This window comes from Cibotium barometz, chromosome 66 (assembly GCF_041138505.1).
Source record: "Cibotium barometz isolate CiBa-2024 chromosome 66, ASM4113850v1, whole genome shotgun sequence".
NCBI lineage: Eukaryota > Viridiplantae > Streptophyta > Polypodiopsida > Cyatheales > Cibotiaceae > Cibotium > Cibotium barometz.
Window position 1 is genome coordinate 6,721,657 of NC_141111.1, and position 14,521 is coordinate 6,736,177.

The window sequence follows — 14,521 nt, forward strand, 5'->3', positions numbered from 1 at the left end:
TGGCTATAGTGTGAAATGGTAGGTGAGTAGTTATAATCCTCTACACAAGAGAGCATAACATAACTTAGCCTCAAGCTAACATCAAGAGACCATAGCCTAAGCCTCAAGATAACATAGTCTTGGCCTCCAAGCCTCCAAGCCCCCCTTGAGTGTGCTCCATGTCCCTATTATATAGGAGAGCCCTCAAGTGACTCTTGACTCTCCATTTCCCATGTGTGACCCTTGGATGCCTCACCCTAACCTTAACCCTTAAGGTTAGTCCTAACCCATGCTCCACTAGAGCTTGTTCCCATGCTCCCATGCTCATAAGCCTAATGTGGGTTAGCCTCCTAGTATATGCACACATAATGTGCATATAACATACTTCCCCTCTCTCAAAACATTGCACTCTTGCAATGAAAAGAAGAACTGCACTGAACAATATCAACAGACTCCCAAGTAGAATCCTCTATTTCTCTATCTTTCCACGTAATTTTAACCTCAGGGATTAGTCAACTACAAAGTTTCCTTTCCCTGAATTCAAGTACCTTATCAGGTTCATGTGGAACATAGGATAATTCTTCGACTTTAACGAGTTCTTGAGGAGTAATTGTGTTATCCTCACCCCCCAGTTTCCCTTTCAATCTATTGATATAAAAGACTAGATGAACTCTAACATGTGGAGGACATCAGCAACAACAAGTGTCAGCAAACAATCAATAGGTATCATAAAAAGATCAATAGGGTTTTGTTATTGTGGGATCTGAAGTGTTTGAAGCTTTGGAAGCTCCAGAGGATTTTGGAGTGGTGAAATCAGAGTCAGCTGAGATATGATGACTGGTTCAGCTGACTGGTTCAGCTAAAAGTCTGATAGTGTCAACAAATGATAGATTAGGCATTACAGAGGGTGTAGAAATCGTAAGGATCAAGCTGCTGATGTTTGGATTCATCACGCTGACATCTAGAGGAGTCAACTGAGTTAGAGTGGGATCATTTGAGTGAGGGAGGAGTCAGTTGAAGATTCAGCAAGGTCAAAGAGAGGTCAGGAGAGGTGCTCTTACCAATGCCCTCTAGGTTGTCATCATTATAGTCAATTGCATCTTGGCAACATGCAATGAATGTTCTATAATGGGCTTTGTATAGCACATTAGACAAGTCCTTGGATCTAATGCCCTTGAGAATATAGCTATCATTGGAGTGTCACTACGCCTCCTCTATGTTCTCCTTTGACTCCTCTAACTCCTCCATTAGGCGTCGACGCAAGCTACTTTAGCAATGGTGGCCAAAATGTATGGGAAGAAGCCCGCGTCGACGCAGGTTGCTTCTCATACATTTTGGCCATTGCCATGGCCACTTGGCATGGCCTTGCCCATGGTAGGGTTGCAGGCTTCCCACAAGGAGGAAGAACCATGGATTCAAATGTTGAAGCAAGTGAGGCCATATCGAAATCAGCATCATAAGTCAGAATCAGCTGGACTGTTTGGAATCAGTAGGTTGGATTCATTAGTTCGGAATCAGTAGGTCGGATTCATCAGTTTGGAGGCTTCCCTACAAATTATGCCTTATGTATCCACCTCTAAGAATGAGCCATGTGCCAATGGGGAAGGGGACATCACCATGATTCATGGTGAGAACATCATAAGGAGGACAAAGATTATGAGCTCTAATGTTTCCCACCTATCCCATTATGTGACTTGATTCCACATGCCAAAGTCTGTGGAGTACGAGATGTTTTTTTATCTTAAGGCAGCATTTCAACATGAGGGTTACATGGAGGAGAAGGGGGTTTTTATAGTGTCCTTGTGTACATCACATGGGGAGGAGAGCATGGTTTCTGATGACATTGAGGAGAGTTAGGATGAGCACTAGAGGGCTGTCAATACAGAGTTTGAAAGTGACATCGTGCATAGCAACAAGCTGAAAATCTTATCCAGGACACATGTTTTATGTCTGGGAAGAAAATCATAGGACAGTGGCATGGTCATCAATCATAACAGAGAAGTTCTTTAACACAAAGAGTCGGTATCTGAGAGTGTTTTGCACAATCATTGATCCTAGGAAGGTTAGTGAGATTACATTATTGAGGAATGAGACTTCAAAGAATGAATATATAAGTGTTTTGTCTTTTGTAATATTTTTTGAGTGTGGCCTATTTTCAGGATGCTTGTCAAAAGTTTACCTTCTCATTTTGTTTTTACTGTGTAGTCTCTCGATGCATGCCCTTTGAGACGAGATCATCAACATTGCAAATATTTGCTCAAGTAACTCTCAGCATTATTTGAGAGAGCTTCTGGATTTGGACGTAAAGACAATACATGCCATCCGCCCAAAGAAACACCAAGGGACTAGAACCATGGTTCCCCTTGACCTGGGGATACCTTGGAAAGCTTGTGTATAATGGAAGTTTCCATGTGCATGTTGGATAGCTGGTGTATGGATTGTGTTGTTCTTTGAGAAAATGTGGGGTTGGTGTTTGGCATGTGGTGTGTCAATTCGGGCGCTCGTGACCATTCAAATTCCTTTAAAAATTATAAATTTTCATTGGATTTGAGAATTGTCGGGCGGAATTGGAAATTTCATGAACGATGGGATTCTCATGAAAAAATAGGAATTTTCTAGAAATTATTTTTAGAAATCCTAAAAATTGATATTTTTTAAAATATCAATGGTATTTTGGTAAATTTAATTACTAATTTTTTTTGGGAAAATATAGGTTTGGAATGCCATAAGATAGGTTTGGTGGAATTCAAAATTATCGTATTTTGAGGCCCTATAAAATTAAGAAAAATTAGGAAAAAATCACGATAAATCTTTTTCTCGAGAATTTAATATTTTTGAGGATTATTTAGTGTTGAAGTACGTGTTCACGTGTTGACATTAGACAGATGTGGGTTATTCGCATATTATTAATACGATTGCACCTCGTATTAGTAGTTTTTCTATTTGGATTAATTCTAAACGATGTTTTCATGATTTTTTACCATTGTTTAGCCATTCTTTTGGACATGTTCCTTAATTTCTTTTGATGGCTATAATCTGCGTTCAAAGTGTGTTTCACCTTTGACACTTTTCCATGATAATTTATTTTGCACTTGTTTAAGTGTAGTTTGTGCTTAATTTCTTAAGCCTAAGACAAATTCTATCATGGGTTAGTTAATCGGTTTGTTTTGGTAGATTTTATTAGATGTTTTCCAAGTTTTATATGGACTCATCAGGTTCTGCCTAGATCACTTGTGGCTTGTGGTTTTTAAATGAGTGATACACACGTGTTTCACTTGCTTACTTTGGAGTTTTGCTTGAACGACACCACGTTCATATACTCCAGATTGATGAGTTGGCCACCACCAATTTTAATGCTTCTTTTGGCATGATTAATGACCATTAGATGGCATGCATTGATTGTTATGATCAACTATGGTTTTCATGGATTCGAGAAGCTTCTATGCTTTTATCCATGGTTTTATAAGAATCTTTTGATCTTTTGGATAATATCATGTGCTTTGAAGGTAGCATTTGCCTTCATTTTTTGCACGTAATTTTGGAGTATATTGCTTGTACTCTTGTACATATTCCAACTTAGATACCTAGTTGCTTATGTATCTTGGTGAGTTATTTTTCTACCCTAACTTTATTGTGTTTTAGGTAGTTATCATTAGAAAGGCGCCAATAATTCAAAATTCTTTTCTAATGATGTACTCGGAAAAAGTTATTCCTTGATGTAGTCTCAGGTATATAGAGATAGGTTTTAGTATGTGAAAGTGTGCGATAAGACCATTTTATTCCTTTTATACAGGATTTTATTCATATTTCCTAGACAGCATACTAGGGAGTTTCAAATTAATAAGGTATGTATGGGTGGTATCATGATGGTATGGAACGCTAGTGATCCCTCACATATATTATCTTATGGGTGGTATCATGGTGGTATGGAACGCTAGTGATCCCTCACATATATTATCTTATGGGATAATTTGGGCTCAAGATTGTTGCTTTGCTTACATCACTTAGTATGTTGACCTCAACATTCAAAGACAATCTCATTTCTAAATTCATTTAAAGTTATTGTGTAGGCATTCTCTAGATAAACTTCTTTTATCTATAGCGTGCATGTATTGATGAGTGTAATCTCATCGGCATTTTCACTTGTTGAAATCTCTTTCTTTAGAGTTCAACGAGTTTATCTTGTTGTGTTCGGATTAAGGAAATTTAGATTCTTCCTTTTTTGGCATCAGTTTCGTACTTTAGGTAATGTATACAGTCAACCTGATGGTTTATGGATGGACATATGTGACTCATCGAGACGACGTTGATTCGCTATGTTGATATGGGTAACTCGGGACACACATAATTCCATGAGCAGATGTAGGTACATCGGCCCGCCAATGGATACCTGGTTTCTACTGTTATAATGCCATGTTTTCCTACATTATTCCGAATGGTTTACAACGAGGAAACTAAGTATGAATTCCTCTGATCATCCGTAGTCTGATGGGCAAACAGAGCATATGAATCAGATTGTAGAGGATATGCTTCGTGCATATGTCTCTGGAAAAGCATCAAATTAGGAAAAATATCTTCCAATGATGGAATTTGCCTATAATAGTTTTAAACATACGGCTATTGGTTTTAGTCCATTTATGCTTATGAATGGGTATCAACCCAGGGCACCTATTAATGTCGCTCTTAAGGACATCGAGCTTGATGCATCGAGGGATTTCTTACGTGATATGTAAGAAATGCTGACCGAAGCTCGGGATTCTATCAGGAGTGCTTAGGATAGGGCACGATTCTATGTTGATAGAGGACGTTGGTCTTTTGAACCAGGAGCGTTGGTTTATTTAAAAGTTCCTAAAGATTTTCAGACTTTGTCAATAGGAAAATGCTCGAATTTATCTCCTAGATATTGTCGTCCATTTTGATTTATACATCGGATTGATGCACGGTTGCATATGAACTTAAACTACGTCCACATGTTAGAGTTTATCCAGTCGTTCATATCAATAGATTGAAAGGGAAACTAGGAGGTGAGGATAACATAGTTACTCCTCAAGAACTCGTTAAAGTCGAAGAATTATCCTATGTTCCACACATGAACATAATAATGTACTTGAATTTAAGGAAAGGAAACTTTGTAGTTGACTAATCCCTGAGGTTAAATTTAGGTGGAAAGATAGGGAAATAGAGGATTCGACTTGGGAATCTATTGATACAGTGCAGTTCTCCTTCTTTTCATTGTGCAAGAGTGCAGTGTTTTGAGAGAGGGGAAGTATATTATATGCACATTATGTGTGCATATACTAGGAGACTAACCCACATTAGGCTTGTGAGCATGGGAGCATGGGACCAAGCTCTAGTGGAGCATGGGTTAGGACTAACCTTAAGGGTTAAGGTTAGGGTGAGGCATCCAAGGGTCACACATGGGAAATGGAGAGTCAAGAGTCACTTGAGGGCCCTCCTATATAATAGGGGCATGGGGCACACTCAAGGGGCATGGGGCACACTCAAGGGGGGCTTGGAGGCTTGGAGGCCAAGGCTATGTTATCTTAAGACTTAGGCTATGGTCTCTTTATGTTAGCTTGAGGCTAGGTTATGTTATGCTCTCTTGTGTAGAGGATCATAACTACTCACCTACCATGATGGTATGGGGCATCAAGGTAAAGGTATGATGTATTTCATTACATTTCATGTGTGCATCCCTTGGGCTCGAGGGTGGTCGGGTGGATGAGTTTATGCCTAATTTTTGCATGTTTATGCATAACAATTATCTAGAGAGTCGAGCTTGATGCATCGAGGGATTTCTTGCGTGATATGCAGGAAATGCTGACTGAAGCTTGGGATTCTATCACGAGTGCTTAGGATAGGGCACGGTTCTATGCTGATAGAGGACGCTCAATTTGGTCTTTTGAACCAGGAGCGTTGGTTTATTTTAATGTTCCTAAAGATTCTTAGACTTTGTCAACAATAGGAAAATGCTCAAATATATCTCTTAGATAATTTGGTCCATTTCGATTTATATATCGGATTGGCACGGTTGCGTATGAACTTAAACTACCTCCACATGTTAGAGTTCATCCAGTCTTTTATATCAATAGATTGAAAGGGAAACTGGGGGGTGAGGATAACCCAGTTACTCCTCAAGAACTCGTTAAAGTCGAAGAATTATCCTATGTTCCACATGAACCTGATAAGGTACTTGAATTCAGGGAAAGGAAACTTTGTAGTTGACTAATCCCTGAGGTTAAAATTAGGTGGAAAGATAGGAAAATAGAGGATTAGACTTGGGAGTCGGTTGATATTGTTCAGTGTAGTTCTCCTTCTTTTCATTGCAAGAGTGCAATGTTTTGAGAGAGGGAAAGTATGTTATATGCACATTATGTGTGCATACACTAGGAGGCTAACCCACATTAGGCTTATGAGCATGGGAGCATGGGAACAAGCTCTAGTGGAGCATGGGTTAGGACTAACCTTAAGGGTTAAGGGTAGGGGAGGCATCCAAGGGTCACATATGGGAAATGGAGAGTCAAGAGTCACTTGAGGGCTCTCCTATATAATAGAGGCATGGGGCACACTCAAGGGGGGCTTGGGGGCTTGAAGGCCAAGGCTATGTTATCTTGAGGCTTAGGCTATAGTCTCTTTATGTTAGCTTGAGGCTAGGTTATGTTATGCTCTCTTGTGTAGAGGATCATAACTACTCACCTACCATTTCACACTATAGCTACATGCTATTGGATTGGAGTCAGACCTCTTGATGGTATGGGACATCAAGGTAAAGGTATGATGTATTTCATTACATTTCATATGTGCATCCCATGGGCTCGGGTGGATGAGTTTATGCCTGATTTATGCATGTTTATGTATAACAATTATCTAGAGAGATCTTAGGGTTTTAACAATTGCCATGGCCAATGGCCACTCTAATTAGCAATGGTCATGCCCAATGGCCAAACATTTTTGGTGATCTTAAAAATACAATGGAAGTCCACCTATACTTGCAATGGAATAATAATCTCATTACACTAAAATCAGTTGGTTCCAATGGGGATGCTCTACTTAGCAATGGCCATGGTCACAAATCCAATTGATGAAAATTCAAAACCAGGGAGGGAAGGCATGGTGACGATACAAAACCTGGAGTCCTAAAAAATAAAACAAAGGAAAGCATGGCATACCTGTTGGACCTTGCGAGCTTGATGGCAATGGCAACCTCCTTGTTGCAAGCAATCGACCTCCTTGCAACAATTCTCCAAAAAGTTTCCAATAATAAGTTAGGGTTGCTAATTTTCCTTGTAATAAGTTAGTCCAATTTTCCAACAAAACAATTTCCAATAATAAGTTAGGGTTGCTAATTTGCCTTATAATAATTTAGAGCTAATATTATTTGACTTATTATTTTAAAAATTCTATTAATTAATGGGGCAAGGGGCTACATTATAATAAAATGGTAGCACTGTTATTATTGTATTAAACATATTATAGTGGAAGATGATGACCAAGATCTTAGAAATCATTGGCTATTATATTTTATATTTCAATGTCAATATGATATTATTTTAAAAAATAAATTGCATGCCTCCAGTCTCATTATTGTTTTGGCCTGATTAAGATGTCAATTTGATATGGTTAACTAATTAACTAGAGACCACACACAACTACCCCCAACTTTGCCTCAATCTAGGGCTGAGGATCACCACATAGACCTTATTCCTAGAAAGTCACCTCCTTGTAAAGCACCTTATAGAATGAACCCATTAGAACAAAAGGAATTATAAAAACAAATTGAGGAGTTACTTAATAAGGGATTGATTAGGCCAAGTAGCTCACTATTTGGGGCTCCTATATTGCTTGTCAAAAAGAAAAATGACACTTATAGGATGTGTATTGATTATTGTAATTTAAATAAAATCATGATTAAAAATCAATACCCAATACCACGAGTTGATAATCTTTCGGAAATGCTTAAGGGTGCTCAAATTTTCAGCAAAATTGATTTAAAATCTGGCTATCATCAAGTAAGAATGTGTGAGGGGGATGTTTTCAAAACTACTTTTCATATTTCTTGTCATTCTATTTGGTCTAACTAATGCACCGGCCACTTTTAGTCATATTGATGAACATGATGTTTTTAAAGTATCAAAGTTTTGTGGTTGTGTTTTTTGATGATATCTTGGTCTTTAGCAAAACACGTGTAAGGAACATGAATCACATCTAGAACAAGTGTTTCAACTTTTGAAGGAAAATGAATTGTATGCAAATCCTGAGAAGAGCACTTTCTTTCAAGAAAAATTTGAATATTTGGGGCATATTGTGTTTGCTGAGGGTATCAGGGTTGATCCCAAAAAGATTGAGTGTATTGTCAATTGGTCAAAGCCTAGAGACATACACGAGGTAAGGTCCTTCCTTGGTTTGTGTAGTTTCTATAGAAAGTTTGTAAAATTTTTTGCCTATAAATCAAATCCTCTTACTAAACTCTTAAAGAAGGCTAAATTTTTTCATTGGGGCCAAACGAAGAAAAATCTTTTCAATCTTTGAAAGAAGCACTCGCTAATGCACATGTGTTGAAACTTCATGGCTTTTCAAGGCCATTCTTTATTGTTGTGACTAATGCTAGTGGAAAAGGGTGTGGTGCTGTATTAATGCAAGATGATCATCCCATAGCTTTTGAAAGTCGTAAGCTTAAACCCAATAAATTGAACTATAATACTTATGATAAGGAATTGATTATTGTGGTGCATGCTTTGAAAATATGGAAACATTATCTTATGGGCTTTGACATTTTAATAAAAATTGATCAACAAAGCATTAAACATCTTCTCACTCAACCCCCATTAATTTGTCAAAATCACATAAAGTGGGCCTCATTTATCCAAAGATTTCAACCAAAGAAAGAAAACAAAGTAGCAAATGCTTTAAGTCGAAAACCCATGATTGATAACATTTCTGCTTTTGAAATTAATTCATTCAAAGATATGAAAAATTCCTATGAAAGTGATAATGATTTTTTTAAACAATAGACTAAAATTTGTAATAACAATTTTACTCCTATGGTCCAATTTTCCATAAAAGATGGTTATTTGTACTTCCAAAAGTGGCTTTATGCCACAACTCCTTTTAGACATCTAGCTTTGGAAGAATCACTCCAACCACCTTTTATGGGACATCAAGGTCAAATTGCTATAATAGATTTGCTTTCAAGGAAATTTTTCTGGCCTCACATAAAGAAAGATGTGGTTAAATTTTTGAATGAATGTGCTACTTGTCAAAGAGTGAAGAGTTCTAAAAATAAGTCTTTTGGATTGCTTGTGCCTTTACCCATTCCAAATGAACCATGGGAGCAAATCTCTATGGACTTCATTATTGGTTTTCCTATCGTCACTGCACATCATAACATGATTTGGACAATTGTGGCTGCCATTTATGTGTTAAAGGTTGATCCTTGTTAAATGATGTGAGCTTGGGGCCATTTCTTGGTGTAGTGTGTGTCACAACACGAGGATGTGGTGTATGGGATGCTACATGATGTTATGTAAGTGCTAACATGATTTAATATAGGTGAAGAGGACTCGGATTAAAGGAATGGATGTGGCAGATAGCTTGGGGAAAGCTAGCATGGAAAACACCTCTTAGGATTGATATTGTGAAAGCTTTGTAAATGATGTAAATATTTAAACCTAAGGTCTTTGTATTAGTTGATACACTGTAGTAGTTGTAGTGAGTCGTGCATTTTAAACTTGGAAAGTGTAAGCATGAGATACGAGTGTACCTACCCATTTAGCATGTAATGAGATGTCTCATGTATGATACACTTTCCTCATGTAAATGTACATGCCATGCCCAAGAACTATGGGACTCATATTAATAAAGATTCCAAATACTCATGCATATTGGGCATATGTGTGGGGGGGAGATTTAATCCATTGATTGTGTTCATCCTTAATTTTAATCTCTCTTAATCTTGCATGCACGGCTTGTGTTATTGCCGTCAAAATATTTCTCTCTCCATGTGAAATTCATCAAGGCACTTTACTTAATATATGTTTAATTAATTATCTTTTATGGGTTACGTGTTGCTTAATCAGATTAGCTTATGCATTTGAGAATTAGTCTTTGGGAAAGATTCACGGTGCTTGTCTCAGATGTGGATTCACTTTGACCGTGTGTCTTGGGCTATCTTCAAGGGGTGCCCATGTGTATGACCCTTTCATCTGTGAGTTATTAACAATAACCACATGTGAGTTATTAACAATAACCACATGTGAGTTCAAGGTGGAGGATATAAATGCCCAGATTGAGTTTTGGAAAATGCTAAATGCTATGGTTAAGACACACTTTGGAACTCCAAATTTTTGAGGGTTCATGGCCGACGAGGCTAGTACTAATTGGTTAGCTGTGTGGTGTGTGTATAATGGTGGTGCTAAAAAGATCATGCATGGCAAGGAGAGATCTTGTGTTTTCCACTAGGAGTAGAGCATGCTCAATCATACAAAGAAATGTATATGTGCATACTCTTAGGAGGACCACAAGATTTTGTGTAGAAAATGGAAAGAAGCCCCATAGAGGTTGCCACCATCCGTGAACAATGCAAGCGAGAATTGCAAAAGTTTTGGCGAAATAATCATGCCCTAGAGGGAGACATTCCTTGCTTGGAAACTTGGATAGCATGGTGGGATGTTAGGGCCTTCAATTAGAGTCATGGTTTCTTATGCAAAATGATTATGGCTTGTTTGTGCCAACAACAAATTTGGCCGAGTCAAAGAACTCTAGCATGAGAGCAAGTGTGGGATTCAAAAATCACATTTCCTTGTATGAAGCTACTAGTGTAGACTTGTCCTTGGCAGTTTTGCGAAGCTCGAACTACCATGCATTTCTTACAGGAAAGAACTTGGGAACTAGTCCATAGCTGGAGGGAATATGAGACAAGTTTTGCAGTAAAAAGTTGCATCCTCTAGTAAAAAGCTTGTTGATTCAAAAATCACATTTCCTTGTATGAAGTTGCTGGTGCAGACTTATCCTTGGCAATTTTGCAAAGGACGGATTCAAAAATCACATTTCCTTGTATGAAGTTGCTGGTGTGCAGACTTGTCCTTCGCAATTTTGCAAAGCTCAAACTACCATGAATTTCTTACAGGAAAGCACTTGGGAACTGGTCCACAACTGGAGGGCATATGAGACAAGTTGTGCAATGGGGAGGTTGCTGCATCCTCCACTAAAAAGCTTGCTGATTTGGCTAATTCAACAATGGAAGAGGTGGGCATTAACTCTCCTGAGATGCAGCGTGTTCATAGGGAACAATGTAGTGTGCGACATAAGTGGCCAGTGTTACTCCAAGTGTTTTTCGAGTTTTGGATGTTTTTATGTGATTTGGTCCTTTGAAATCCTCATAGACTATTTATACGAAGAGTGTTTTGACGTTGAATATACCTTTTTTTTGAGGTGTTCCATAGTAGTGAATTTTATTTTTTCCAATGAATCTCTTGCTAATATGGAGTTGTAAATAATTTCTTATGGGATGAATATGAAGGCAAGTGAGAGTTCTTTTGTAGTTTTGTATGTATGTTTGTTTGTTTGATGGTGTAGTGTTCCATTTTCGACATGCGATTGAGATATAGGTCAAGGGTGACAATGAAGCCAAAGAAAAGATATTTTTGGATGCTTGCTTGATGGGAAAGCTGACCTCCGTTGGCTTCTTATATTCATGTAGAAGTAGCTACTAGGATGGAAAATAGTTATAGAGCTAGCACGAAAAATATATGTTTTGATATCATCATTGGCAAATTTGTTCGCTAGATTTTTTTTCACTCCCTTAGAGATGCTTCCTGCTCGGTTTTGGTCACTCTCAGAGTGTGTTAATTCTCCTCTTTATGAAAGCCTATCATATGCAAATTTATACACTTTCTCTGAGAAGGGCATGTACATACATGACCATAGTCCTTTATGTGGAGGACCTTTATTTTGATTGGGAACCATGTGGAGAAGATCTAGGAGACAAAGGAGATGTTGGTTCAAAGATTGAAATGATAGACCTTGGCCTAGCCCTATGCATTTTTGTTTGGAGATTGAGGTATAGTTTAAGGCAGATTGCATCTTCATTTCTCAACAAAACCATGTAGGAGGAATACGCATTTGGTATAGCCAAGTGTAGGTCAGTTTGGGACCCCTATGGAGGTTGAATGCGAAGTTGGTTGGAGGAAGACACTTCACCTTACTAGGATGTGAAGGAGTAAAGGAAGTTAGTGGGGAGTTTAATTTTTGTATGCAAACACGGTTATACATTAAATTTGGAGTTGGTGTATTGAGTAGGGTCTCAAATCAACCTCAAGAGAGCCATTGATGGTGGCAGGGATGCGGGTGTTGAAGATAGAGGTACACGTTGGAGTTACACTCAAGAGTACGACATGACTTATACCTCGAGTAGGACCTTGGCTTGACTTTGTGAATTTGATTGGAGATGATACTGTGATAGTAGAAAATTAATTTTTGATTTTTGTTTTCACTGGGTCTAGATTTACCTCTTGTGGATTAGTTTACCACTATAACCTTTATGGGCCCTTTCTTCTAGAAGGCAGCTTGTTTTGCTTCATGTGAAGCTGTCTGGTTGAGGAGAATTTTAGAGGACATGGGAGCTGCAAAGGAGAAGAGTTACAAAGGAGCAATAATCAAAGCATATTGAGATACAATATCACTTTATGCGTGGGCTAATCATGGATGGAGAGGTTGATCTAGTCTACTGCCCGAGAGAGAATTGTGTGAATATCTTCACGAGATCTTAACAAAGGATGTTAGGAGAGATCGACTAGAGAGTGGCATCTGCATAGACTTGGTATTGGGCCGAGAGCTGCAAAGGAGAAGAGTTACAAAGGAGCAATAATCAAAGCATATTGAGATACAATATCACTTTATGCGTGGGCTAATCATGGATGGAGAGGTTGATCTAGTCTACTGCCCGAGAGAGAATTGTGTGAATATCTTCACGAGATCTTCACAAAGGACGTTAGGAGAGATCGACTAGAGAGTGGCATCTGCATAGACTTGGTATTGGGCCGAGAGGTAGTTCACCTATGGGTGGACATTGGGGGGGCATGTTGGCTGAATGTGCAAGGCCCCCTTTATGAGAAGTAGCCATTGTGTCTATTTTTTAAGGCCTCCTTTATGAGAAGTAATCGTTGTGTGTTGAGTGCTGAGCACGCTTGAGCGCGCGACAATGCCTAAACATTACATAGGCTGGTTGGATGGTTGTGGGGCTATTTATATAGACTGGGCTTTATACTAAGTAGGATGCATAAGTGTGGGTTGATATGACCACACTCTAGGGTAGAAGGGGATTTTCCTAGTTACCTTGCCCTCAAGGGTGTGGGGCCCAAACAAGCGCCCACATGAACTTGGATGGGCCTAGAAGCTCCACCAAGACCTATGATCAGTTGTTTGGTTTCAAATAGTCCCAGTCAGGTGATGTGGTCGGTTTGGTCCATGTGAACTAGTTGTAGAGGTGACTGACATGGATCGACCTACAATCCGACCAACCTTGGGTACTATAGATGAGTTCGGTAGCCTCCTTTGTTTATTGAGATTGTTTATCTCCACTACTGTGTTCTTCACTGGGCATCTTCAATCTCAGAGTCTACCTAGATCGCCATAAAAAATCCTTGCCAAAGTGCATAACGGCAATTGGGTAGATGCCACATCAATTTGTAATTTGGTTTGTGAACATTAAGTTCAATTCTTTGCATTTAGTTCATTGTGTTGTAGAAGATTCTTCAATTTGTGCGAATGCACAAGTTGTATTTTCTTACACTTCTAACTATGCCTACCAATGAGCTTATTCACTATCACTGAGCTTATTCACTTTGATAACCGTCACAATGCCCTTTTTAATAGTATCGCATGCATACTAAGCTCTGCTACTTCCTATTCGATGTGATAAAACTACATTCTACCTCTTTAGTCATCGTAATTTCCACCTAGAGATGTTTTGTAGTGTGAAGAGAGCCTAGAACTAGGACTTGTTTTGATAAGAAGAGACCTTACCTCGATGTACTACCTCAACCTCGATGAACTTCTCTCTCTCTCTCTCTCTCTCTCTCTCACACACACACACACACACACACACACACACACACACACACACACACACGTGTGTGTGTGTGTGTGTGTGTGTTGGATGCACCTTAGGGTCGAAGAGAGCCATCTAGGTCCACCAATTTGATCTAGTGAGAGCTCTTAACAGTGTGTGTGTGTGTGTGTGTTGGATGCACCTTAGGGTCGAAGAGAGCCATCTAGGTCCACCAATTTGATCTAGTGAGAGCTCTTAACAGTGTCGTCTCATGGTTGTCACAAAACACCATGACATGCAAGTTACGCGCGCGCGCGCGCGCGCGCGCGCGCGCGCGTGTGTGTGTGTTGGGGATGCACCTTAGGGTCGAAGAGAGCCATCTAGGTCCACCAATTTGATCTAGTGAGAGCTCTTAACAGTGTCGTCTCATGGTTGTCACAAAACACCATGACATGCAAGTTACGCAACACCTTCATTGAATGGTCTTTGATGAGT